The sequence below is a fragment of the Somniosus microcephalus genome, chromosome 27 (genome assembly GCF_052327205.1).
Source record: "Somniosus microcephalus isolate GS21.2 chromosome 27, FLI_Smic_1.0, whole genome shotgun sequence".
Taxonomy (NCBI): Eukaryota; Metazoa; Chordata; class Chondrichthyes; order Squaliformes; family Somniosidae; genus Somniosus; species Somniosus microcephalus.
Window position 1 is genome coordinate 48,768,170 of NC_141013.1, and position 26,907 is coordinate 48,795,076.

The 26,907-nt window shown below is 47.7% G+C and overlaps 1 long non-coding RNA gene across 1 annotated transcript; it reads left to right on the forward strand.

Moving 5' to 3' along the window:
- The first annotated feature begins 702 nt into the window (after window positions 1-702).
- Window positions 703-15,668, forward strand: LOC147100172 (uncharacterized). The gene is made up of 3 exons (XR_015073847.1): window positions 703-1,701; window positions 2,673-2,882; window positions 12,539-15,668. It is a non-coding gene; the product is annotated as an uncharacterized LOC147100172 (long non-coding RNA).
- The last annotated feature ends 11,239 nt before the right edge of the window (window positions 15,669-26,907 follow it).

Below are 26,907 nucleotides of genomic sequence, written 5' to 3' on the forward strand. Positions count from 1 at the left end.
CTGGCAAGGAGAATGTGGCCCCGGACACCCTCACACGGGCATTCTGCTCCACTATGTCATCCTCCACTCTCATGGATGTCCACAATGGTTTGTGTCATCCTGGCGTTACGCGCATGCTACATTTCGTACGATCACGGAATCTCCCTTTTTCCACTGGAGATGTAAAGAAAATATGCTCAGAATGCCGGCTTTGTGCGGAATTAAAACCTCAGTTCTTCCGCCCCTCAGATGGTATACTCATACATGCAACCCAACCGATGCAACGACTTAGCATCGATTTTAAGGGCCCAGTGCCCTCTTCAACTCGGAACACATATTTGCTCACCATGATCGACGAATATTCACGTTTTCCGTTTGCCTTCCCCTGCTCCAATATGCTGGCGTCCACAGTAATCTGCTGCCTTGAGCAGGTATTTTCTCTCTGTGGCATGCCGGCTTATATTCACTCAGATCGGGGTCCATCCTTTATGTCAAGGGAACTCAAGGACTACCTCTCAGAACGGGGAATTGCTACAAGCAAAACAACACCATACCATCCCATCGGAAATGGGCAGGTAGAGAGGTATAACGGTATCATCTGGAATTCCGTACGTCTCGCTTTAAGATCTCGGGGCCTACCAGACCAGCAATGGGAAACAGTGCTTCCGGATGCATTGCACTCTATACGGTCCCTGCTTTCTACAGCCACAAATACTACACCTCATGAGCGGTTCTTTGGATTCCAGCGTCGCTCATCTCATGGAACATCACTCCCGTCATGGCTAACTACTCCTGGACCTGTATTACTCCGAAGATACGTTCGGACGTCTAAAAATGACCCTCTTGTAGACGAGGTCGAACTAACCGATGCCAACCCCACCTATGCAAACATACGATATTCCGACGGCCGAGAATCTACCGTATCATTACGGGATCTGGCTCCCTGCCCACCAGGACCTAGTGGGACATCGGGTGATGGCATTTCACCAGGAAACTCTTGGGACCTATCGGCTACCCCTCTCCAGGATCCTGATCGGACACCAACTAGCTTGGTGCCGGTAGAACCCCGTGCTCAAGGTTACGACCCTCCCAGTACCGCGCATGAAAGTACTGATCCGCCACAGACCAGCTCTGCACCTCCCTCTGAACAGAGGCAGTCCGACTTTGAACCTATTGGGGCTCGTACTCGAAGCCATGATCTCCCCGACCCTTCACAGGGCAATCCAGGCCACACAGACTCTGACCAATGGCCAACCGCATGTAAGCGGACCAGCGACCCTCTACGACGGGAATCCAAACGGGTGCGACTCTTCCTTGTTCGGCGGCTACGGACCAAAAGGTAGACCACAGCCTCCTAATCCTGCAGGAGGGAAGAATGTGATAAAAATGCTAACTTCCGGGAAGTTATGTCATCACTTCCTGTGAACTATGAACTATGAACTATGAACTGTGTACATACCTCACTTCCTGTAAATGTCACTTCCTGTTGGACTGGTATAAATACTGGTCTGTTCAGTATTGTAAGAGGCTTCTACCAGAGGCATGGTAAAGACCTCTCTTGTGTATATAGTGTGTTTATAAGTTACTTAAAGCTTACTTTAAAGTTACTTGATGGTAAGTCTCCTTTTTCTTACATCAGGTATCATCCTCACTGTTTGCCACACCCCCAAGTTTGGTGCCATCAGCAAATTTAGAAATTCTACTCTGTATTCCAATATCCAGGTAATTTATATATATCCCTTGATTCCCTTAATATTCAAAAATCTATCGATCTCTGTCTTGAATATACTCAAAGACTGAGCCTCCAGAGCCCTCTGGGGTAGAGAATTCCAAAGATTCACCACCCTCTGAGTGAAGAAATTTCTCCTCATCTCAGTTCTAAATGGCCGACCCCTTATTCTGAGACTGTGATCCCTGGTTCTAGACTCCCCAGCCAGGGGAAACATCCTCTCTGCATCTACCCTGTCGAGCCCTGTAAGAATTTTGTATGTTTCAACGAGATCACCTCTCATTCTTCTAAACTCTAGAGAATATAGGCCTAGTCTACTCGATGTCTCCTCATAGGACAATCCCCCCATCCCAGGAACCAGTCTGGTGAACATTCGTTGCACTCCCTCTATGGCAAGTATATCCTTCCTTAGGTAAGGAGACCAAAACTGTCCACAATACTCCAGCTGTGGCCTCACCAGGGCCCTATATAATTACAGTAAGACATCTTTACTCTTATACTCTAGTCCTCTTGTAATAAAGGCCAACATACCATTTGCTTTCCTAATTGTTTGCTGTACCTGCATGTTAACTTTCAGTGATTCGTGTACAAGGACACCCGGGTTCCTCTGAACACCAACATTTCCCAATCTCTCACCATTTAAAAAATACTCTGCTTTTCTATTTTTCCTACCAAAGTGGATAACTTCACATTTCCCCACATTATATTCCATTTGCCATGTTCTTGCCCACTCACTTAGCCTGTCGATATCCCCTTGAAGCCTCCTTGCATCCTCCTCACAACTTACATTTCCACCCAGCTTTGTATCATCAGCAAATTTGGATATATTACATTTGCTCCCCTCATCCAAATCATTGATGTAGATTGTGAATAGCTGAGGCCCAAGCACTAATCCTTGCGGTACCCCACTAGTTAAATCCTGACAACCCGAAAATGACCCATTTATTCCTACTCTCTGTTTTAGAAACATAGAAAAATAGGAGCAGGAGTAGGCCATTCGGCACTTCGAGCCTGCTCCGTCATTCAATACAGCGGCGGCGGACCTGAGTGGAGCGAGGCAGCGGCGGTGATATAAAGAGGCGGCGAGGCCCGAGAGGCTTACCAATCTCCGAGCTCAGAGGGAGGGAGAGAGTGAAGTAAAAAGTAATCGAAGTGTGACATCACCAGAAAGCAGGTAAGTGATTGGTTGGTGAGTATTTCTCTCTCTGTTTTTTCTAAACTTAAATTTTGTGGTTTATAGTTTATAGGGTGTCTGTGGTGTAGCGGGGACTGCTGGTAAACCAGGGCCCTTAAGTATATTGCTTAGTTGTAGTGTAATTGGTGGGATTGATTGGGTTTAATTTAATTTGAATTAATTAAAGGGTAAGTCATGGCTGGAGAGCTCGGCCCCGTGGTATGCTCCTCCTGCACTATGTGGGAAATCAGGGACACTTCCTGTGTCCCTGACGACCATGTGTGCGGGAAGTGTTTCCAGCTGCAGCTACTGATAGACCGCATTACGGCGCTGGAGCTGTGAGTGGATACATACTGGAGCATTCACGATGCTGAGGACATCGTGGATAGCACATTTAGGGAGTTGGTCACACCGCAGGTAAAGGCTGCACAGGCAGGAAGAGAATGGGTGACCACCAGGCAGAGTAGTAGGCGCAGGCAGGTAGTGCAGGGGTCCCCTGTGGCTATCCCCCTCTCAAACAGATATACCGCTTTGGATATTGGTGAAGGAGATGGCTTATCAGAGGAAGGCAGCAGCAGCCAACTTCCTGGCACCGTGGGTGGTTCTGCTGCACAGGACGGGAGGAAAAAGAGTGGGAGAGCTATAGTAATAGGGGATGCTATTGTAAGGGGAATACATAGGCATTTCTGCGGCCGCAAACGAGACTCCAGGATGGTATGTTGCCTCCCTGGTGCAAGGGTCAAGGATGTCTCAGAACGGCTGCAGAACATTTTGGAAGGGGAGGGTGAACAGCCAGTTGTTGTGGTGCATATAGGTAGCAACGATATAGGTAAAAACCGGGATGAGGTCCTAAAAGCTGAATATAGGGAGTTAGGAGGTAAATTTAAAAATAGGACCTCAAAGGTAGTAATATCAGGATTGCTACCAGTGCCACGTGCTAGTCAGAGTAGAAATAGAAGGATATTTCAGATGAATACGTGGCTAGAGGAATGGTGCAAGGGGGAGTGATTCAAATTCCTGGGACATTGGAACCGGTGGGGGAGGTGGGACCAATACAGACCAGACGGTTTGCACCTGGGCAGGGCAGGGCCGGGACCGATGTCCTAGGGGGAGTGTTTGCTAGTGCTCTGCGGGAGGGTTTAAACTAAAATGGCAGGGGGTTGGGAACCTGAGCAGGGAGACAGAGGAAAGGGAAACAAGGATAGAAGCAAAAGAATGGAAGGAGAAAAACAAAGGTGGCAGTCAGAGAAATCAAGGGTTTAAATCAAACATGGCCACAGTAAATAATAATTCTAAAAGGTGTAAGAGTGTTAAAAAAAGCAAGCCTGAAGGCCTTGTGTCTTAATGCGAGGAGCATTCGTAATAAGGTGGATGAATTAGCTGCGTAAATAGAGGTAAACGGATATGATATGATTGGGATTACGGAAACATGGCTCCAGCGTGACCAAGGCTGGGAACTCAACATCCAGGGGTATTCAATATTCAGGAAAGATAGGCTAAAAGGAAAAGGAGGTGGGGTAGCATTGCTGGTTAAAGAGGGGATTAACACAATTGAAAGGAAGGATATTAGCTCTGATGATGTGGAATCTGTATGGGTAGAACTGAGAAATACCAAGGGGCAGAAAACGTTAGTGGGAGTGGTATACAGACCTCCAAACAGTAATGCGGAGGTTGGGGATGGCATTAAATGGGAAATTCGAGACGCGTGCAATAAGGGCACAGCTGTTATCATGGGTGACTTTAATCTACATATAGATTGGGCTAACCAAATTAGTAACAATACTGTGGAGGAGGAATTCCTGGAGTGTAAACGAGATGGTTTCCTGGACCAATATGTCGAGGAACCAACTAGAAATCAAGCCATCTTAGACTGGGTATTATGTAATGAGAAAGGATTAATTAGCAATCATGTTGTGCGACGCCCCTTGGGTCGGAGCGATCATAATATGATAGAATTCTTCATTAAGATGGAGAGTGAAGTAGTTGACTCAGAGACTAGGGTCCTGAATTTAAATAAAGGAAACTATGATGATATGAGGCGTGAGTTGGGTAGGATTGATTGGGGAATGTTACTCAAAGGGTTGACGGTGGATAGGCAATGGCAAACATTCAAAGATCGCATGGATGAACTACAGAATTTTTTCATCCCTGTTTGGCATAAAAATAAATCAAAAAAGGTGACTCAACCGTGGCTAACAAGGGAAATTAGGGATAGCATAAGATCCAAGGAGAAGACACATAAATTGGCCAGAAAAAGCAGTCAACCTGAGGATTGGGAGCAGTTTAGGATTCAGCAAAGGAGGACAAAGGGATTAATTAAGAGGGGGAAAATAGAGTGTGAGAGTAAGCTTTCAGGGAACATAAAAGCTGACTGTAAAAGCTTTTATAGATATGTGAAGAGAAAAAGATTGGTGAAGTCAAGCGTAGGTCCCTTGCAGTCAGAATCAGGGGAATTTATAATGGGGAACAAAGAAATGGCAGACCAATTAAATACATACTTTGGTTCTGTCTTCACAAAGGAGGACACAAATAACCTCCCAGAGATGTCAGGGAACATAGGGTCTAATGAGAGGGAGGAACTGAAAGAAATCAGTATTTGTAGGGAAATGGTGTTAGGGAAATTGACGGGATTGAAGGCCGATAAATCCCCAGGGCCTGATAATCTACATCCTAGGGTACTTAAGGAAGTGGCCCTAGAAATAGTAGATGCATTGCTGGTCATCTTCCAAAATTCGATAGACTCTGGAACAGTTCCCATGGATTGGAGGGTAGCTAATGTTACCCCACTATTCAAAAAAGGTGGTAGAGAGAAAACGGGGAATTATAGACCGGTAAGCCTGACATCGGTAGTGGGGAAAATGCTAGAATCCATTATAAAAGATGTAATAGCAGAGCACTTGGAAAACAGTGACAGGATCGGACAAAGTCAACATGGATTTACAAAAGGTAAATCATGCTTGAATAATCTACTGGAATTTTTTGAGGATGTAACTGGTAGAATAGATAACCAGTGGATGTGGTGTATTTGGACTTTCAGAAGGCTTTCGATAAGGTCCCGCATAAGAGATTAGCGTGTAAAGTTAAGGCACATGGGACTGGGGGCAAGGTACTGACTTGGATAAAGAACTGGTTGGCAGACAGGAAACAAAGAGTTGGAATAAACGGCTCTTTTTCCGAGTGGCAGACAGTGACTAGTGGGGTACCGCAGGGATCGGTCCTAGGACCCCAGCTATTCACAATATATATAAATGATCTAGACGAGGGAACTAGATGTAATATCTCCAAGTTTGCAGATGACACAAAGCTGAGTGGGCGTGTGTGCTGTGAGGAGGATGTCGTGAAACTCCAGTATGATTTGGACAGGTTGGGTGATTGGGCAGAAGCATGGCAGATGCAGTATAATGTGGATAAATGCGTGGTTATCCACTTTGGTGGCAAAAACAGGAAGGCAGATTATTATCTTAACGGCAATAGATTGGGACGAGTGCAACAAGACCTGGGTGTCCTTGTGCACCAGTCACTGAAGGTAAGCATGCAGGTGCAGCAGGCGGTTAAGAAGGCAAATGGTATGTTGGCCTTCGTAGCAAGAGGGTTCGAGTACAAGAACAAGGATGTCTTGCTGCAGTTGTACAGGGCCTTGGTGAGACCACACCTTGAGTATTGTGTGCAGTTTTGGTCGCCTTATCTGAGGAAGGATATTCTTGCCATGGAGGGAGTGCAGCGAAGATTCACCAGACTGATACCTGGGATGGCAGGAATGACGTATGAGGAGAGATTGGGTCGATTGGGCTTATACTCACTGGAGTTTAGAAGAATGAGAGGGGATCTCATTGAAACTTATAAAATTCTAACAGGACTAGACAGATTAGATGCAGGAAGGATGTTCCCAATGGCCGGGGAGTCCAGAACCAGGGGTCACAGTCTAAAGATAAGGGGTAAGCCATTTAGGACAGAGATGAGGAGGAATTTCTTCACCCAGAGAGTGGTGAACCTATGGAATTCTCTACCACAGAAGGCAGTGGAAGCCAATTCATTAAATATGTTCAAGAAGGAGTTGGATATATTTCTTAAGGCTAAAGGGGTCAAGGGATATGGGGAGAAGGCAGGGACAGGGTACTGAATTTGGATGATCAGCCATGATCTCATTGAATGGCAGAGCAGCTTCGAGGGGCTGAATGACCTACTCCTGCTCCTATCTTCTATGTTTCTATATTTCTATGATCATGGCTGATCCTCTATCTCAATACCATATTCCCGCTCTCTCCCCATACCCCTTGATGCCTTTTGTGTCTAGAAATCTATCTATCTCCTTCTTAAATATATTCAGTGACTTGGCCTCCACTGCCTTCTGTGGTAGAGAATTCCACAGGTTCACCACCCTCTGAGTGAAAAATGTTCTCCTCATCTCAGTCCTAAATGTCCTAGCCCGTATCCTGAGACTGTGACCCCTCGTTCTAGACCCCCAGCCAGGGGAAACAGCCTCCCTGCATCCAGTCCGTCTAGCCCTTTCAGAATTTTATACGTTTCAATAAGATCCCCTCTCATTCTTCTAAACTCTAGTGAATACAGGCCTAGTCACCCCAATCTCTCCTCATATGACAGTCCTGCCATCCCAGGAATCAGTCTGGTGAACCTTCGCTGCACTCCCTCTATGGCAAGTATATCCTTTCTTAGGTAAGGAGACCAAAACTGTACACAATACTCCAGGTGTGGTCTCACCAAGGCCCTGTACATCCTTGTTCCTGTACTCAAATCCTCTTGCAATGAAGGCCAACATACCATTTGCCTTCCTAACTGCTTGCTGCACCTGCATGTTTGCTTTCAGTGACTGGTGTACAAGGACACCCAGGACCCTTTGTACATCAGCATTTCTCAATCTAGCACCATTTAAATAATACTCTACCTTTCTGTTTTTCCTACCGAAGTGGATAACTTCACATTTATCTGCGTTATACTGCATCTGCCATGTATTTGCCCACTCACTCAACTTGCCTAAGTCGCCTTGAAGCCTCTTTGCATCCTCCTCACAGCTCACAATCTCACCTAGTTTTGTGTCATCAGCAAACTTGGAAATATTACATTTGGTTCCCTCATCCAAATCATTGATATATATTGTGAATAGCTGGGGCCCCTGTGGTACCCCACTAGTCACCGCCTGCCACCCCGAAAAAGACCCATTTATTCCTATTCTCTGTTTCCTGTCTGTTAACTAAATTTCAATCCATGCCGGTATATTACCCCCAATCCCATGTGCTTTAATTTTGCACACTAACCTCTTATGTGGGACTTTTATCAAAGGCCTTCTGAAAATCCAAATACACCACATCCACTGGTTCTCCCTTATCTATTCTACCAGTTACATCCTCAAAAAACTCCAGTAGGTTTGTCAAACACGATTTCCCTTTCATAAATCCATGTTGACTTTGTCTAATCCCGTTGATATTTTCTAAGTGTCCTGTTATCACATCCTTTATAATAGACTCTAGCATTTTCCCTACTACTGATGCTAGTCTGTAGTTCCCTGTTTTCTCTCTGTAGTAACCTGGGAGGTTATGAGTAACCTGATCCACCAGGTGGTGCTGTGGCAATTGGTCTCCTGAGTTAAGTCTGATCTGTACTGGTTGTACTCTTTGTTTTTGCTGCCTCATGGCAGAAGCTTTTATGTGCAAGTGTTGATTAAACCATGTTACGGAGTTAACCTGTGTCCGTCTCCATCTATGGCCACCTCAAGATACCACACTCTCTCCCTCCTTTTTTAAATAGTAACATAGACATAGAAGATAGAAGCAGGAGTAGCCCATTCGGCCCCTCGAGCCTGCTCCGTCATTCAGTGCGATCATGGCTGATCATCCAAATTCAGTACCCTGTCCCTGCTTTCTCCCCATATCCCTTGATCCCTTTAACCTTAAGAAATATATCCAACTCCTTCTTGAATATATTTAATGAATTGGCCTCTACTGCCTTCTGTGGTAGTGGGGTTACATTTGCCACCCTCCAATCTGCAGGAACTGTTCCATAATCTATAGAATTTTGGAAGATGACAACCAATGCATCCACTATTTCCATGGCTACCTCTTTCAGTACTCTGGGATGCAGATTAACAGGCCCTGGGGATTTATCAGCTTTCACTTCCATTAATTTCTCCAGCACTTTTTTTACTAATACTAATTTCCTTTAATTCCTCCTTCTCACTAGACCCTTGGTTCGCTAGCATTTCTGGGAAGTTATTTGTGTCCTCTTCCGTGAAGACAGAACCAAAGTATTTGTGTAATTGCTCTGCCATTTCCTTGTTCCCCATTATAAATTCTCCCGTTTCTGACTGTAAGGGACCTACATTTGTCTTCATTAATCTTTTTCTTTTTACATACTTGTAGAAGCTTTTACAATCCACTTTTATGTTCCTTGCAAGTTTACACTCATACTCTATTTTTCCCCTCTTAATCAATCTCTTGGTCCTTTTTTGCTGAACTCTAAACTGCTCCCAATCCTCAGGCTTGCTACTTTTACTGGCAACTTTATATGACTCCTCTTTGGATCTAATGCTATCCTTAATTTCTTTTGTTGGCCATGGTTGGGCTGCTTTTCCTTTTGTGTTTTTGCGCCAGAAAGGAATGTATAACTGTTGCAACTCATGCATTCGTTCCTTAAATGTTAGCCATTGCCTATCCACCGTCATGCCTTTTAATGAAGCTCCCCAATCTATCACAGCCAACTCACTCCTCATACCATCGTAGTTTCCTTTGTTTAGGTTTAGGACCCTAGTTTCAGATTGGACTACTTCACTTTCCATCTTAATGAAGAATTCTATCATGTTATGGTCACTCTTCCCTAAAGGACCCCGCACAACAAGATTATTAATGAACCCCTTCTCATTGCACAATACCCAATCTAGGATAGCCTGTTGCCTAGTTGGCTCCTCAACGTACTGGTCTAAAAAACCATCTCGTACACACTCCAGGAATTCATCCTCCACAGTATTATTGCTAATTTGGTTTGGCCAGTCTAGATGTAGATTAAAGTCTCCCATGATTACTGTAGTACCCTTGTTACATGCATCTCTAATTTCCTGTTTGATGCCATCCCCTACATTACCACTACTGTTTGGAGGCCTATAGACAACTCCCACCAATGTTTTCTGCCCCTTGGTGCTTCTTAGCTCCACCCAGACTGATTCTACGTCTTGATTTTCTGAGCCAATATCCTTTCTCACTATTGCTCTGATTTCATCCTTTACTAACAAGGCCACCCCACCTCCTTTTCCTTTTTGTCTGTCCTTCCTAAATATCAAATATCCTTGGATATTCAGCTCCCAGCCTTGGTCACCCTGCAGCCATGTCTCCGTAATTGCAATTATATCGTATCTGTTTACATCTATTTGTGCTGTTAATTTGTCTACCTTATTACGAATGCTTCGTGCATTCAGATACAGTGCCCTTAGATTTGACTTTTTAACATTTTTAGACATCTTAACATTTTTTTGTACTATGACCCTATTTGTCTTATTACCATTTTTTCTTACCCGGACCCTATTTGTTAGTGCACTCCTTTGTTTGTACGCTCGGTCCCTTCCTGACACAATCTGGTTATCCTTCCCCCAATCACTTTCCTGCACTGCTTCCTTGTCTTTTCTCTTTAACATTCTAGATTTCTCTCCACCGGGACCCTCCCCCCCTTATTTAGTCTGTCCATTAACCAATCCTCAATCCATGCTAGTATATTACCCCCAATCCCATGAGCCCTAATTTTGTTTAATAACCTCTTGTGTGGCACCTTATCAAATGCCTTCTGAAAATCCAAATACACCCCTTATCTATTCTGCTAGTTACAACCTCAAAAAACTCTTAACAGATTCGTCAAACATGATTTTCCTTTCAAAAATCCATGTTGACTCTGCCCAATCCTATTATTATTTTCTAAGTGCCCTGTTACCACGTCCTTAATAGATTCTAGCATTTTCCCTACTACTGATGTCAGGCTAACTAGTCTGTAGTTCCCCGTTTTCTCTCTCCCTCCTTTCTTAAATAGTGGGGTTACATTTGCCACCTTCCAATCTGCGGGAAACGATAGAATCTATGGAATTTTGGAAAATGACAACCAATGCATCCACTATCTCTATAGCCAACTCTTTCAAAACCCTAGGATGCAGGCCATCAGGTCCAGGAGATTTATCGGCTTTCAGTCCCATTAATTTCTCCAGTACTATTTTATTACTAATACTAATTTCTTTCAGTTCCTCATTCTCGCTAGAGCCTTGATTCTCAACTATTTCTGGGAAGATTTTTGCGTCTTCTTCCATGAAGACAGACACAAAGGGCTGGATTTTTATTGAGGAGGCGTGTAGGAGGCGGGACTACAACTTTCGGGGTTGTAGTCCCGCCTCCATCGAGTTGTGGCCAACCCATGTGATTTTCACTTGATTGACCTTGTTGAGCCCGCCCAGTGGGCTCAGCAGGCCAATTAAGGGCCACCCGGCAACAGGTGACGTCACAGATTGACATTTCATCTGTCAAAAGCTTTTGACAGATGAAATATCAGCGTTTGACAGCTGTTTGAAGCTGTCAAACACTGACAATCTGTACTCCAAGTTAATTCCTTCCTCTCAGGCTGATTTAGAGATCTCTCCAGAACAGAAAGCTGAATGCTGCAACTTTTGACAGCTCGCGGCCATTCTGCTTTCTGTGCCGGTGAGATGAGGGACTCCCGAGACCTGAAGGAAGGAAGGCTGTAAAGGTAAGTAAATGTAAGTAAAACTTCTTTAAACACTTTACACACACCAAACACACTTACCTCTGCACTCATGCACCCATCACTCACCTGAACACCGGTCATCTCGAACCCTCCAAGCCCTTCAGCCCGACGGTCCGCCTCGCTAACTTGGCGTGGTTTGGCGCCGTCGGGAATCCCACACTTCAGCAATAAAAATAGGGATTAGGCTAAAAACTGCCTGTTAACTACCTGTTAACAGGCAGTTAATTGGCACTAATCCCCTTCCCGCCTGGGGGAGGCGGGTCCCAGCACAGGTCGGGTATCCGCCTCCTTTGAAACTGGCATGAAGGCGGGTTGGGGGCGGGATGGGTTCGTGCCCCCCGATTTCGAGATTTTAACCCCCCACACACCTCCAATCCCACCTCCACGGCCCAATGAAAATCCTGCCCAAAGTATTTGTTTAATTTCTCTGCCATTTCCTTATTCTCCATTATAATTTCTCCTGTCTCAGCCTGTAAGGGGCCCATATTTACTTTCGCTAATCTTTTCCTTTTTACATACCTATAGAAGCTTTTACAGTCTGTTGTTATGTCTCTCGCTAGTTTACTCTCGTATTCTATTTTTGATTTCATTATCAATTTCTTGGTCCTCCTTTGCTGAATTGATAATGAGCTTCCTGAATATTCCAGCACGCTCTGGTGCCTACGATGGCAGGCAGCGCACTACTGGCATCGGACAGGCTGCCATATTGGACCGTTTGGCGTCTGCTTTCCGCCAAAAATGGCGGCAGCGTGATCAAATTTCATGGCCAAGATGTACTTTGGGTTTTATTACATATTTAGCTCAACAGTTTATCAGCAATTTCCAAAGTGCAACAGATTCTGCACCTTAGAAAATAAAGATTCCAAAATGCGTATCAGTCAAAATCAGTTCTGATCATTTTGTTCCAGCTCTTTGCAACACGTGGAGTCATCCAGACTATTCAGTGATGTTAAGCAGAACCCGTCTGACCACAGCACCTGAAAGCACAGCTCCATTTTACTGAAGTCAGGAGCCAGATTAACACCGTGTCCCAGACCCAGTTACTCCTGCACTTTGCTCAGCACCAGTGCTAATTTGAAGCCTGACTTTGAAGCCAATTAAACATCTAACTGAGTCATGCGTTGAGTGTGCTAATAATATATTGCTTATATTGGTAGAAACTATGTGACCAAAAGCTAATATCCAACAACTTTAGATTAACGGGAAATGGTAAACAGCAGTGAAAACCACATCCTGGTTAAAGAGCAAATTTACGTAAAGAGGTGTCATTTGAGTGCTATTTCACTGAGCAAACATCAATCTAAGGAACACTTCTAGGGGTCACATTATTATAGACTCATAGAATGATACAGCACAGAAGGAGGCCATACGGCCCATCGTGCTGGTGCAGGCTCATTGGAACAGTTACCAATTAGTGCCACTCCCCTGCTCTTTCCCCACAGCCCTGCAAATTTTTCCCTTCAAATATTTATCCAATTCCCTTTTGAAAGTTACTATTGAACCTGCTTCCACCGCCCTTTCAGTGCAATCCAGGTCACAACAACTCACTGCGTAAAAGAACTGTTCCCACATGTCACTCCTGGTTCCTTGCCAATCTGTGTCCTCTGGTTACTGACCCTCCTGCCACTGGAAACAGTTTCTCTTTATTTACTCTATGAAAACCCTTCATGATTTTGAACACCTCTATCAAGTCTTTCCTTAACATTCTCCACTCTAAGGAGAACAACCCCAGCTTCTCCAGTCTCCACATAACTGAAGCCCTTCATCCCTGGAACCATTCTTGTAAATCTCCTCTGCACCCTCGCCAAGGCCTTCACATCCTTCCTAAAGTGCGGTGCCCAGAGTTGGACACAATACTCCAGCTGAGGCCTCACCAGTGTTTTATAAAGGTTTAGCATAACTTCTTTGCTTTTGTATTCTATGCCTCTATTAATAAAGCCAAGGATCCTGTATAATTTTTTAACAGCCTTCACAACTTGTCCTGCCACCTTCAAAGATTTGTGAACATGCCCCCCCAGGTCTCGCTGTTCCTGCACCCCCTTTAAAATTGTTTATATTGTCTCTCCTCAATCTTCCTACCAAAATCTTTCGCTTCACACTTCTCTGCGTTAAATTTTGTCTGCGATGTGTCTGCCATTTCACCAGTCTGTTTATGTCCTCCTGAAGTCTGTTACTATCCTCCTCACTGTTTGCTATATTTCCAAGTTTCGTGACATCTGCAAACTTTGAAATTATGCCCCATATACCCAGTCCAGGTCCTAACACCGGCCTCCTGAGGAACACCACTGTACACTTCCCTCCAGTCTGAAAAACAATCATTCTCCACTACTCTCTGCTTTCTATGCTTTAGCCAATTTCGTATCCACTCTGCCATTGCCCCTTTAATCCCATGGGCTTCAATTTTGCTAACAAGTTTATTATGTGGTACTTTGTCAGACATCTTTTGAAAGTCCATATACACAACATCAACCGCACTACCCTAATCAACCCTCTCCATTACTTCATCAAACACAATTTGCCTTTAACAAATCCATGCTGTCTTTCAGTTATAAGCCCATGCTTTTCAAAATGCCAATTAATTTTGTCTTCCTTTCTCGATTGCAAACTATCTTCTTAAACCCCTCTCCCCTGCCTCCTCCACACTCACCTCCAACTCCAAGTGCGAGGAGCTCATGGACTTCTTTGTCACTAACATTCAGACCATTCGTTCAGCTGTCCAAGCCCACCGGGTCAAACTTCCTCTAACGTTCCCCCCTGACCTAGCCCTGAACTCAGATCTTTGTCTAATTTTTCTCCTATCTCCCCATATGACCTCTCCGAGTTCATCTTGTCATAGATTCATATGGCTCAGAAGGAGGCCATTCGGACCAGCGAGTCCGTGCCAGCTCTCTGTAGAGCAATCCAGTCAGTCCCATTCATAAGAACATAAGAACATAAGAAATAGGAGCAGGAGTAGGCCAATCGGCCCCTCGAGCCTGCTCCACCATTCAATAAGATCATGGCTGATCTGATCCTAACCTCAAATCTTCTATCACTCTCCATCCCACCCGAACCCATGTGATCTCCCGGGAGAGGCGAAAAACCAGATAAAAAACCCAATGGCCAATTTGGGAGAAAAAATCTGGGAAATTCCTCTCCGACCCATCTAGGCGATCGAAACTCTTCCAGGAGATCACTCTGTCCCTATATTTTCTACAGTACTTACCTTCTGTAAAGGCGATCTCCACCCCAGCCAGGAACAGGAATAAAACCATCTCCTGAAATCTAACACAGAATTAGAACACAAGAAGTAGGAGCAGAACCAGGCTACACGGCCCCTGGGCCCGCTCCACTACCCACAGGGCCATGACCATTCCGAACCTAGACTCATGTCCAATTTCCTGCCCGCTCCCCGTAACCCTTAATTCCCTTTACTTCTAGGAAACTATCTATTTCTGTTTTAAATTTATTTAATGATGTAGCTTCCACAGCTTTCTGGGGCAGCAAATTCCACAAACCTACCACCCTCTGAGTGAAGAAGTTTCTCCTCATTTCAGTTTTGAAAGAGCAGCCCCTTATTTTAAGATTATGCCCCCTAGTTCTAGTTTCACCCATCATTGGGAACATCCTCAACGCATCCACCCGATCAAGCCCCTTCACAATCTTATATGTTTCAATAAGATCGCCTCTCATTCTTCTGAACTCCAATGAGTAGAGTCCCAATCTACTCAACCTCTCATCATATGACCACCCCCTCATCCCCGGGATTAACCGAGTGAACCTTCTTTGTACTGACTCGAGAGCAAGTATGTCTTTTCTTGGTAAACCACTGTTATAGTTATCACTGTATATTGTTCTCACTGTTCTCACTGTCACATCACTACACGAGGTCGCCTCTTGTCGCACTGTTATACCTGGGCTGACCACCTCCGACTCCGCCCATTACCTGCCCAGGTATAAAGGTAGCTGACTGGCTAGTATTCCTCCCTGTTGGATCGGATCACCCACGAGGGTGGGCTCTGTTATTTAGCCAATAAAAACCTTCAGTTACGTTCTTAACTCGTCGCCTTTTATTGGACTAATTGATAGGCATATCAATTTTATTGACTAAATTTTAAAGATGTCTGATAATGAACAGCAACAGCAAGGAGCTCACCCAGCAGCACAGCAACAGCAGCCTCCAGACAACGGGCCACACCAGCCGGCTTGGCTGCAAGCCTTGAAACCACCATACCTGGATCTAAACCCACAGGCACCAAACTCAGCCAACGACTTCAAACACTGGCTGGACTGCTTCGAATCGTACCTGGAGGAAGCCGTCGTCCCTCAGAGATCCAAACTAAGAGTCCTGAAAGCCCAAGCGAGCCCGAGAGTATATACACTCATCCAGGACATGACTACGTACGACGACGCCATCAACCTACTGAAACAGCAGTACCGGAGCCCGGTAAACTACATGTACACTAGGCATCTCTTAAGATCTCGCCAGCAACAGCCAGGAGAATCGATAGCTGAATTTTCACGAGCGCTGAGACAACTCGGCAGGAACTGTGACTTTAAAGCGGTGACGGCTACTGCGAACATGGAAGACAATGTCCGCGACGCCTTGGTGAGAGGCCTACGTTCCGACTACACACGGCAAAGACTGCTTGAAGCTAAGGACATAGACCTGGACAAGGCCGAAGCCCTCGCCCTCACCCTAGAGGCCACCCAGCAAGACCAGGAAGCGTTTGCCAGGTACTATTCGCGACCCTGGGACTCGGGCCCGACCCCCACCCCACCACCCTTCACAGCGCTGCCCCCGGGACCTACCTCAGCGTCTGCATCACGGATCCGACCGGGCCCGCTAGCCCCGGTACCGGCCCCGACATCAGGCAACCCCGATCGGGCCGCTGGCTGCTTCTTTTGCGGCCAGGAGAAGCATCCGAGGTCGCGCTGCCCAGCCAAAAACTCGACCTGCAAAACCTGCCTCAAGAAAGGCCACTTCTCCAAGGCCTGCAGAAGCAAATCCTCAGAAGCCAGCAGTGCCTCATGCGAACCCTGGGGGCGGCCATCTTTGTGCGGGGCAGCCGAAGCCTGCAGAGCCTCATGGGAAAACCAGGGGCGGCCATCTTTGTGCGGGGCAGCCGAAGCCTGCAGAGCCTCATGGGAACAGCAGGGGCGGCCATCTTTGTGCGGGGCAAACGATTTAAACAGAGCCTCATGTGAACTACGGGGGCCGCCATCTTCGCCGCCATCTTGTCATGACAACGACGCGCTCATCTACACCCTAGCTTCCGTGACCCTGGATCAAGCCCGCCCGCACCACCTGGCCAGCTCAATGATGGACATCAAAGTCAACGGCCACGCCACGACCTGCCTGTTCGACAGCGGAAGCACGGAGAGCTTCATCCACCCAGACACGGTGAGCCACTACTCCCTCCCCGTCCTGCCAACGCGCAGCCGCATCTCGATGGCATCGAGGTCGCACGCCACAGACATCAGCGGCTACTGTGTCGTGACATTGTCGGTTAAAGGGACAGAGTATAAAAATTTTAAACTCCTCGTACTCCCCCAGCTGTGCGCTGCCGTCATACTAGGGCTGGACTTCCAATCCCACCTCCAAAGTGTAACCCTAGCATACGGTGGACCCCTCCCCCCACTCACAGTCGACAACCAGCGAAAGTTAAACCGCCCACCGCGTAACACCTGCAGCCTATCCACCCTCAAGGTACCGCCACCTTCCCTGTTCGCTAACCTCACCCCCGACTGCAAACCTGTCGCTACTAAGAGCAGGCGGTACAGCGCTGGGGACAGAGCCTTCATTAGCTCTGAGGTGCAGCGACTCCTGAAAGAGGGCATTATTGAGGGGAGCAGCAGCCCCTGGCGTGCCCAGGTGGTGGTAGTCAAGACCGGCGACAAAAATCGCCTGGTTATCGACTACAGCCAGACCATAAACAGATACACCCAGCTGGACGCATACCCCCTCCCCCGCATATCGGACATGGTCAATGAGATTGCACAATACCGCGTATTCTCGACCATCGACCTCAAGTCGGCCTACCACCAACTCCCCATCAGCCCGGAGGACAGCCAGTACACCGCCTTCGAGGCGAATGGCCGCCTCTACCAATTCCTTAGGGTCCCCTTTGGTGTCACCAACGGGGTCTCGGTTTTCCAACGGGAGATGGACCGGATGGTTGACCAGAACGGACTACAGGCCACTTTCCCCTATCTCGATAACGTCACCATCTGCGGCCGCAACCGGCAGGACCATGACGTGAATCTGGAGAAATTCCTCCGTACGGCCCAACGGCTGAACCTCTCCTACAATAAGGAGAAATGCGTGTTTAACACAGCGCGCCTTGCCATCCTTGGCTGTGTAGTAGAGAACGGAGTCATCGGCCCCGACCCCGAAAGAATGCGCCCCCTCATGGAGCTACCCCTCCCCCACTGTCCAAAAGCACTTAGGAGAACCCTGGGGCTTTTCGCCTACTATGCCCAATGGGTACCCAATTATGCGGACAAAGCCAGACCCCTCCTGAAAACCACATCCTTCCCCCTCACGGAAGAGGCGTGCGCGGCCTTCTCCCTCATTAAGGGAGACATAGCCAAGGCCACAATGCACGCAGTGGATGAGTCAATCCCCTTCCAAGTGGAGAGCGATGCATCCGACTTCGCCCTAGCCGCTACCCTTAACCAGGAGGGTAGGCCGGTAGCCTTCTTCTCAAGGACCCTACAGGGCCCCGAGACCCGACACTCGTCGGTCGAGAAGGAAGCCCAGGCAATTGTGGAGGCAGTACGGCGCTGGAGGCACTACTTGGCAGGCAAACGATTTACCCTCCTCACCGACCAACGCTCGGTTGCCTTCATGTTTAATAACAAGCTGAGGGGCAAGATCAAGAACGACAAAATCTTGAGGTGGAGAATCGAGCTTTCCACCTATGATTATGAGATCTTGTACCGGCCCGGTAAACTGAACGACCCCCCTGATGCTCTTTCACGCATTACATGCGCCAGCGCGCAAAGTGATAGACTTCAGACCCTCCACAATGACCTCTGCCACCCCGGAGTCACCAGACTCTACCATTTCATTAAGGCCCGCAACCTGCCATACTCCATCGAGGAGGTCAGGACCATGACCAGGAACTGCCAGATCTGTGCTGAGTGCAAACCGCACTTCTATAAGCCGGACAGAGCAAGCCTGATCAAGGCCACCCGCCCCTTCGAGCGTCTGAGCATCGACTTCAAGGGGCCCCTACCGTCATCCGACCGTAATGTGTACTTCCTCAACATCGTTGATGAGTACTCCCGTTTCCCCTTTGCCTTCCCCTGCCCAGACATGACCAGTAACACGGTCATTAAATGCCTGAACAAACTCTTCGCCTTGTTCGGGTTCCCGAACTATATACATAGTGACCGGGGCGCCTCCTTCATGAGCGAGGAACTCCGTCAGTTCCTATTGGAGAGGGGTATTGCAGCAAGCAGGACCACCAGCTACAACCCCCGAGGGAACGGCCAGGTGGAAAGAGAGAACGCGACGGTATGGAAGGCCACCCTCTTAGCCTTAAAGTCTAAGGGCCTCCCAACCTCCCGCTGGCAAGAGGTCCTCCCGATTGCGCTGCACTCCATCCGGTCACTACTTTGCACTGCCATTAACACCACCCCCCATGCTCGAATGTTTGTCTTCCCCAGGAAGTCGACTACGGGAACCACCCTACCAACCTGGCTGACCTCTCCGGGACCCGTCTTGCTGCGAAAGCACGTGAGGGCCCATAAAACGGACCCCCTGGTCGAGAAGGTGAACCTCCTGCACGCCAACCCCCAGTACGCCTATGTGGCTTACCCAGACGGACGGGAGGACACTGTCTCCTTACGAGACCTCGCACCCTCACCCCCCCCTCCCAACCCCCCGAGTCCAGCCGAGGTAGACGGCATGCCGGAACCCCACGAGCCTTTGCCGACTACGCAGACACCAGCTTTAACACCGGATAATGTAACACCGCCGCTGCGACGATCGGAGAGGCTAACGAAGCCTCCGGACAGACTGACATACCAGAGCTGGTAATACACTTCACCCCGCCGGACTCTAATCTAAACAAGGGGTGAATGTGGTAAACCACTGTTATAGTTATCACTGTATATTGTTCTCACTGTTCTCACTGTCACATCACTACACGAGGTCGCCTCTTGTCGCACTGTTATACCTGGGCTGACCACCTCCGACTCCGCCCATTACCTGCCCAGGTATAAAGGTAGCTGACTGGCTAGTATTCCTCCCTGTTGGATCGGATCACCCACGAGGGTGGGCTCTGTTATTTAGCCAATAAAAACCTTCAGTTACGTTCTTAACTCGTCGCCTTTTATTGGACTAATTGATAGGCATATCAACAATCTTATATGTTTCAATAAGATCGCCTCTCATTCTTCTGAACTCCAATGAGTAGAGTCCCAATCTACTCAACCTCTCATCATATGACCACCCCCTCATCCCCGGGATTAACCGAGTGAACCTTCTTTGTACTGACTCGAGAGCAAGTATGTCTTTTCTTAAGTATGGACACCAAAATTATATGCAGTATTCCAGGTGCGGTCTCAACAATACCTTGTATAACTGCAGCAATACCTCCCTGTTTTTATATTCTATCCCCCTAGCAATAAAAGCCAACATTCCATTGGCCTTCTTGATCACTTGCTGCACCTGCATACTAACCTTTTGAGTTTCGTGCACCAGGATTCCCCCGCTCTATCCCCGTAGCCCTGCAAGTTTATTTCCCTCAAGTGCCTATCCAGTCTCCCCTTGAAAACATTGAGTGTCTCCGCTTCCACCACTTCTGTCGGCAGCGAGTTCCAGGTCCTCACCACTCGCTGCGTAAAAAAGTTTTTCCTATCGTCCCCCCTGTATCTCTTGCCCAAAATCTTAAATCTGTGTCCCCTAGTCCTTGTACCATCAACTAGTGGGTACAGCCTTTCCCCGTCTAGCCTATCCAAACCCGTCATAATCTTGTACACCTCTATCAAATCACCCCTCAACCTCCTTTGCTCCAATGAAAACAAATCCGGCTTCTCCAACCTGTCCTTGTAGCGAAGATCCCCCATCCCCAGGACCATTCTGGTAAATCTCCTCTGCACCCTCTCAAGGGGCTTCACATCCTTCCTAAAGTGTGGTGACCAGAACTGGACGCAATACACCAGTTGTGGCCTAACCAGCGCTTTATAAAGGTTCAGCATAACTTCTCTACTTTTGTACTCAATACCTCTATTTATGAAGCTTTGTTAATCACTCTCTCAATATGTCCTGCCACCTTCAGGGACCTGTGCACGTTAACTCCCAGGTCCCTCTGTCCCTGCACACTCTTTAAAACTGTGCCATTAAGTGTATATTGCCTCTCCCTGTTCCTTCTGCCAAAATGCATCACCTCACACTTCTCTGTATTAAATTCCATCTGCCAGTTGTCTGCCCATTCTGCTAGCCTTTCTATGTCCTGTTGCAGTCGATTGATATCATCATCACTGTTTGCCACACCCCCAAGTTTGGTGTCACCGGCAAATTTAGAAATTCTACTCTGTATTCCAATATCCAGGTCGTTTATATATATCAAAAAAAGCAGTGGCCCCAGCACTGGCCCTTGGGGAACACCACTGTCTACCATCCTCCAGTCTGAAAAACAGCCATTTACCACAACTCATTGTTTTCTGTCCTTAAGCTAATTCCTTATCCAAGCTGCCACTGACCCACCTATTCCATGAGCCTCAATTTTGTTAACCAGCATTTTATGTGATACTTTGTCAAACGCCTTCTGAAAATCCATGTAGACAACATCCATTGCATTCCCTTCATCAATCCTCTCTGTTACTTCATCAAAAAATTCAATTAGATTAGTCAAATACGATCTGCCTTTTACAAATCCATGTTGGCTCTCCTTAATTAGCTTAAACTTCTCCAAGTGCCCGTTAATTTTTTCTTTGATTATTGTTTCTAAAACTTTACCCACCACTGATGTTAAACTGACGGGCCTGCAGTTACTAGGATTGTCTTTACACCCTTTCTTGAACAAAGGCGTCACATTTGCCACTTTCCAATCCCCAGGCACCGCGCCATCTAGGGAAGATTGGAAAATTATAGCAAGCCCTTCTGCTATCTCCTCCCCCAATTCCCTTAGCAACCTGGGATGCAAGCCATCTGGACCAGGCAACGCTAAGCATACCCAGCCTTTCTAGTACATCCTGCCTATCAATTTTCACCCCTTCCATTGCTTCTAACTTTTCCACTTCTACCGATATTTTGTCAGCATCCACCTCCTTAGTAAACACCGATACAAAGTACTCATTGAGCGGACCTGCGTGGGAACACTGAGCATCGGCGGCAGTTTAAAATCGGCGGCAGTGAGTGAGGAGCAGCCCGACCAGAGCGGACCTGCGTGGGAACACTGAGCATCGGCGGCAGTTTAATGGTAAAATAGATAAGGGAGAACCAGTGGATGTGGTGTACTTGAACTTTCAGAAGGCTTTCGAAAAGGTCCCACATAAGAGATTAGCGTGCAAAATTAAGGCACATGGGAATGGGGGCAAGGTATTGACTTGGATAGAGAACTGGTTGGCGGACAGAAAGCAAAGAGTTGGAATAAATGGGTCGTTTTCCGAGTGGCAGGCAGTGAATAGTGGGGTACCGCAAGGATCGGTCCTAGGACCCCAGCTGTTCACAATATATATTAATGATCTGGACGAGGGAATTGGATGTAATATCTCCAAATTTGCAGACGACACAAAGCTGGGTGGGAGGGTAAGCTGTGAGGAGGATGTCGTGAAACTCCAGTACGATTTGGACAGGTTGGGTGATTGGGCAGAAACATGGCAAATGCACTATAATGTGGATAAATGTGAGGTTATCCACTTTGGTGGCAAAAACAGGAAGGCAGATTATTATTTGAATGGCAATAGATTGGGAGAAGGGGAAGTGCAAAGAGACCTGGGTGTTATTGTGCACCAGTCGCTGAAGGTAAGCATGCAGGTGCAGCAGGCGGTTAAGAAGGCAAATGGTATGTTGGCCTTCGTAGCAAGAGGGTTCGAGTACAAGAACAAGGATGTCTTGCTGCAGTTGTACAGGGCCTTGGTGAGACCGCACCTTGAGTATTATGTGCAGTTTTGGTCACCTTACCTGAGGAAGGACGTTCTTGCCATGGAGGGAGTGCAGCGGAGATTCACCAGGCTGATACCTGGGATGGCAGGAATGACGTACGAGGAGAGATTGTGTCGATTGGGCTTATACTCACTGGAGTTTAGAAGATTGAGAGGGGATCGCATCGAAACCTATAAAATTCTGTCAGGTCTGGACAGACTAGATGCAGAAAGGATGTTTCTGATGGCCGGGGAGTCCAGAACCAGGGGTCATAGTCTAAGGATAAGGGGTAAGCCATTTAGGACAGAAATGAGGAGGAATTTCTTCACCCAGAGTGTGGTGAACCTGTGGAATTCTCTGCCACAGAGGGTGGTGGAGGCCAGTTCATTAAATATATTCAAGAAAGAGTTGGATATATTTCTTGAGGCTAAAGGGATCAAGGGTAATGGGGAGAAGGCAGGGACAGGGTACTGAATTTGGATGATCAGCCATGATCTCATTGAATGGCGGAGCAGGCTCGAAGGGCCGAATGGCCTACTCCTGCTCCTATGTTCTATGTTTCTATATTCTACCCTTGCCCTGCGCCTTTAAGCATATATCACCTTCTTTGTCTCTAATAGGCCCCACCCCGCCTCTTACTACCCGCTTACTGTTTACACGCCGGTAGAAGATTTTTGGGTTCCCTTTTATGTTAACCGCTATTCTACTCTCATATTCTCTCTTTGCCAATCTTATTTTCAGCTTCACTTCCCCTCTCAACTTATTGTATTTGGTCTGGTTCTCGCTTGAAGAATTCACCTGACATGCATCATACACCCTCTTTTTTTGTTTCATCATCTTCTCTATCTCCCTTGTCATCCAAGGAGCCCTTGCTTTGGTTCCCTTCCCCTTCCCCCTTGTTGGAATGTCCCTAGCCTGTACTTGGACCATCTCCTCCTTAAAGATCACCCATTGTTCCGTTACAGTTTTTCCTGTCAGTCTTTGGTTCCATTTTACCCTGGCTAGATCCTTTCGGATCCCATTGAAGTTAGCCCTATTCCAGTTTAGAAGTTCCACTCTGGATTGTTCCTTGCTCCTCTCCATTGCTAATCTAAATCTTATGATACGATGATCACTCGTACCCAAGTGTTCTCCCACAGATACTTGGTCGACCTGGCCCACCTCATTCCGCAGCACCAGATCCAGCAATGCCTCCTTCCTAGTTGGGCCAAGAACATATTGGTCAAGGAAATTCTCCTGAACACATTTCAAAAATTCCTCCCCTTCCTTTCCCTTTACCCTAGCATTATCCCAATCGATATTTGGGTAATTAAAGTCCCCCAATATCACCACTCTATGGGCTAAAAATTGAGTGGGCGCTAACTTCGCCGGGGTGCTACTTTTAGCGCCCCGGAAAAATTAGCAGCCCCACGCCGGAAATTGAGTGGTAGCGCCCCAAGAGGGAAGTGGGGCGCTACTGGAAGCAGCCTGCATCCCTCTTAGGGCGCTGCGAGTCAATATCACGGCGCTACTTGCCGTGGTATTGCAGGCTTTCCTCCCCTTCTTAAAGGGGAGGGGCCTTGCGCAGCACAACCCGGGGCCTAGACGGGATTGGGAGTGCCAGCCAAAGAGCAGGCACACAAGATAAGTGCCGGGCTCTTGGAGCGCAGCCAGCACTCCGAGGAGTGGGCCGTTCAGGAGGCCAGGGACGGGTGCGCAGGCAGGTGCTGGCAGGTGGCCAGCAACAAAAATGGCCGACCCGCACCTCACCTTTAAATTGTGCCTCCCTGTCCGCAGGTAGGCCCCCTATACCCCGTCGGACATAGCGTCCGGCGGTAAGTAAGGGGACACTCGCGAAGATCGTGGCTGGGGCGCGAGCGGGGCGCTGCGCACGGCGATGACCTCATCGCCAGCGGTGCAGCGCCGCAGGGCGCTACCGGTTAGCACCACTGCTAACTTCCTGCTGAATTTCGCAGGAGGCGTGGGCGGCGCTGCAGCCGGGCGCTAGTTGCTTTGTGTCCTGTTAGCACCCTCTTAGGGCAACGGGAGGCACAAAGCAACCCAATTTTCCCCCCTAAAGCTCTTGCATATCTCTGCGATTTCCCTGCAGATTTGCTCCTCCACCTTCCTCTCACTATTTGGAGGCCCATAGAATACCCCCAATAGCGTGATCATACCCTTTTTGCTCATCAACTCTAATCAAATGGATTCTGTCCTTGTCCCCTCAAGAACATCCTCCCTTTCCAACGCTACAATGTCTTCCTTAATCAGCACTGCCACCCCACTTCCCTTTTTTCCTTCCCTATCTTTTCTGAACACCTTGTACCCTTGAATATTATGTGCCCAGTCCTCACTGTTTTCAAGCCACGTTTCAATCAAGCCACGTTTCCGCTATTGACACAACATCATATTGCCACACAGCTAATTGTGCTTGTAGCTCACCAATGTTATTCACCACACTTTGATCGTTTACGTACATGCATTCTAAACCCATTTTTGAATTTTTCGTATCCTTCTTAGTCTGCTCCTATCTAATATGGTACTATTTCCACCTCTAGTACTATCTTCTCTAGTACTATCCAACACACTCACTCTTTTATGCACCTTATTCCTCTTTTCTACTCCTATATGCTGATGCCCATTCCCCTGCCAAGCTCATTTAAACTCTCCCCAACAGCAAACCTCCCCGCAAGAATATTGGTCCCGGCTCTGTTGAGGTGTAACCCGTCTGGCTTGTACAGGTCCCACCTTCCCCAGAAACGGTCCCAATGCCTCAGGAATCTAAAGCCCTCCCTCTTGCACCATCTCTCCAGCCACGCATTCATCTGTTCTATCCACCTATTCCTGCACTCACTAGCACGTGGCACCGGGAGTAATCTGGAGATTACTACTTTTGAGGTCCTGCATTTTAATCTCTCTCCTAGCTCCTTAAACTCTGCCTGCAGGACCTCATCCCTCTTTCTGCCTATGTCGTTGGTACTGATATGGACAACGACCTCTGGCTTTTCACCCTCCCCCTCAGAGGGTCCTGCAGTCGCTCAGTGACATCCTTGATCCTGGCACCAAGGAGGCAACATCCTGGAGTCACGTCTATGGCCACAGAAATGCCTGTCTGCTTCCCTAACTATCAAATCCCCTACCACTATTGCTCTTCCACTCTTTTTCCTCCCCCCTGTGCAGCTGAGCCACCCATGATGCCGTGGACTTGACTCTGGCTGCACTGCCAGAGGAGCCATTGCCCTCACCAGTACTCAGAACAGAATACTGGTTGGAGAGCACAATGCACTCCGGGGACTCCTGCACTACCTGCCTGGTCCTCCTCTTCAGTCTGACGGTCACCCATTCCCTCCCTGCTTGCACACTCTAGAAACGTGTTATCCACGTAACCCTCAGCCTCGCGGATGCACCGCACTGACTGCAGCCACCGCTCAAGCTCCGAAACCCGGAGCTTGAGTTGCTGTAGCTGGTGACACTTCCTGCACATATGGTCATCCAGGCTACATGAAGTGTCCAGGACTTCCCACATGGCACAGGATGTGCACTCCACGGGACTGAGCTGCCCTGCCATGCCTCTAGTTAATAGGCTAAGAACCGTTAACAGTAGTTGCTAACATGGGGCAAGGAAGGGAAGTTGGGTGGTCAACAGTTTAGTGGGAATAGGGTTGAGGGAGCAGGAGGTGGGCCTCGTGGACAAAGAAGGAGCGGACCTGGAGGGAGCACAGCAAGAGCAGAGCGGTCAAAAGGAGCGGCAGCAAATCAACAGAGGCAGTTTTTGAAAAAGCAACATCAGAGTAAAAAAATGACGTCGTCACAAGGGAAGGAGCTGATTGGTGAGTAGCTGGTGAGTGTATTTTTTTTAAAGTTTAAATTTTAAAAAATATTGTAATTTTTTTTAAGTTTATGGGCAAGAAATTTGGGTCGGGGGCTTCCCGCGGGTGCAAGCCCCCGACCTGCACTTACCTAGCGCGCCGGCCGTTGAGCTGTGGGCCCGCGTGGGATTGCGATCCTGGGCCTGCTCCAACTGCCGGCGCGCAGTGCTTGCGTATCCCAGGGGCGCAGTTAGTTCGATGTGTCCCCTGGGATCACGTGGGCCATGGGGAGCCAATCTGAGTAGGGAAATGCCCATTCATAAGTTTGACAGGAAGTGCAAACTTAGAAATACTATGGCCCCAAAACATCACTAAATCTTCAAATAAACGGGGCTAAAAATAAACTTACCTT